The sequence below is a fragment of the Octopus bimaculoides genome, chromosome 5 (genome assembly GCF_001194135.2).
Source record: "Octopus bimaculoides isolate UCB-OBI-ISO-001 chromosome 5, ASM119413v2, whole genome shotgun sequence".
Lineage (NCBI taxonomy): Eukaryota > Metazoa > Mollusca > Cephalopoda > Octopoda > Octopodidae > Octopus > Octopus bimaculoides.
Window position 1 is genome coordinate 36,238,722 of NC_068985.1, and position 2,641 is coordinate 36,241,362.

Sequence of the window (2,641 nt, forward strand, 5' to 3'; positions counted from 1 at the left end):
AACATAAAGAATATTTCCCTTCATCAGTTGTCCCTGTCCATCTACTCCGCATTTCGAAGGTAAGGACAATACGTGATTTCGTTGGAACAGTCCTTCCCGCAAAGCAAATTAAATAAAATTTGGAATTTATATATGTATATACAGTGGCTGGACAAAATAATGAAAACACCTATCATCATAATTTTGAAATATCTATAAAACCATCAAAAGCTTGTTTATTTTTATGATTTTTTATTTATTAATAGTGTTGCTTAATATGTTTTGTTAAAATTGCTGTTTCTTTTCAGATATCATCAGAAAAATGTAATTAAAATTCATTGAAATGATAGATCTATCGGACTTTCAAAAAGGTCAAATTGTTGGTGCTTGTATGGCAGGCGCAAGCATAACGAAAACAGCCAAAATGTTTGGTGTATCAAGAAGTACTGTCTCAAAAGTAATGACAGCCTTTGAGAAAGAGGAGAAAACCTCCTTGTTAAAACAAAACTCCGGAAGAAAACCAGAACTTTCAGATAGGGACCATCAGCCTCTTACATGAACTGTAAGAAAGGATCACAAAGTACAGCTCCCAAAATTACTGCAGAGCTTAATGACCACCTTGAGAACCCAGTTTCCACAAAAACTGTTCGCCAGGAGCAGCAAAAAGCCAGATTTCATGAGAGGGCTGCAAACAGAAAACCACTACTTTCAAAAACAAACGTTGCAAAGCGTTTAGAGTAGAGTAAAAACCTACAGAATTGGTCCCTAGAGCAGTGGAAGCATATTATTTTCTTGGATGAGTCATCTTTTACCTTATTTCTGACCACCAGTCGAGTATATGTGGAGAGACAGCCAAAAGAAGCATTTGAGACAGCCAAAAGATGAATTTGATCCAGACTATTAAACATGGAGGAGGATCTGTGATAATCTGGTGGGGGTGCTATAACTTGGAAATCTGCTCGCCCAATGGTTTCCCTTCATGGTAGAATTAATAGTCAAGACTATTTAAGCATTTTATCTAATTAAATTCATCCTATGGTTGCAGAACTGTTTCTGGAGGGAAACGCAATCTTTCAGGGTGATAATGCACCAATTCACACGACTAAAGTTGTTCCTGAATGGCACAAGGAACATTCTAGTGAAGTTGAACATCTTATTTGGTCACGACAGTCCCCAGATCTCAATATTATTGAACATTTATGGTGCATTTTAGAAAAACAAGTAAGGAGTTGATATCCTCCACTATCATCACTATAAGAACTGGAGACTGTTTTAGCTGAAAAATGGACAATAATTCCTTTGGAAACAATTCAAACTTTGTATGAGTCCCTACCTCATAGAATTCAAGCTGTAACTACTGCCAAAGACAATCTTACACCATATCAAAATAAATTTGTTTGAAATTTAAGGTGTTTCCATTATGTTGTCCAAGCCCTGTATATGCTTATATATATATATATATATATATATATATATATATTCTTTTAAATTCAACTTACATTGAAAGTCAGCAAACAAAGTTTGCTTAAGAAGCGTTGAGATGTATTGAAAGATACAAATAAGGAAATAATTTTATTCTTAAATGCAGAATAATACGAATAATAGAGCATGAACAGGATAAACTATCTATATCTTCTTTTATTCTTTTACTTGTTTCAGTCATTTGATTACAGCCATGCTGGAGCACTGCTTTTAATTGAAGAAATTGACCCCAGGACTTATTCTTTATAAGCCTAGTACTTATTCTATCTGTCTATTTTGCTGAACTGCTAGGTTTATAGGGACGTAAACACACCAATGTCGGTTGTCAAGTGATGGTGGGAGACAAACACAGACGCACAAATACATATATACACACATATATATATATATAGAGAGAGAGAGAAAGGGAAAAGTCATGGGTTCTAAATCTCATATATATAAAGTTAGATAAGGCATAAAGGTTTATGGAACTTTATTTATATAATGTACTGCTCTATAATTTAGAGTGTGCTTCTTTTTGGGATTTATGTTTTACCAAGTGGCTGTGTGGTAAAAAGGTTGCTTCCCAACCACATGGTTCCAATTTCAGTCCCACTGCATGGCACCCTGGGCAAGTGTCTTCTACTATAGCCTTGGGCCGACCAAAGCCTTGTGAGTGGATTTAGTAGACGGGAACTGAAAGATGTCCATCGTATATATACATACAGGGTGGCCCAGAAGTAGGTTTACAGTTATCACATAGGCACTTTAAATTTCTTTTAAAATATTTTATTACATTTAAATTTCTATCTTACAAACTGAAAAGAGAGCTTGACAAAATCAACTAAATTAGCATAGAATAATGGTTTCATATTTTTTTATAATTAAGATCCAAACTGTTAATATATGAATGCAAAAGAGATAGTTGAATAACTGTAAACTTACTTTTAGGCCACCCTGTATATATATGTATGTATTTGTGTGCCAGTGTTTGTCCTCCCACTATTGCTTGACAACTGATGTTGGTGTGTTTACGTCCCCATAACTTAGCAGTTTGGCAAAAGAGACTGATAGAATAAACTCTAGGCTTAGAAAGAATGAGTCCTGGGGTCGATTTGTTTGACTAAAGGTGGTGCTCCAACATGGCCACAGTCAAATGACTGAAACAAGTAAAAGAATATAAGTATATATATATATATAT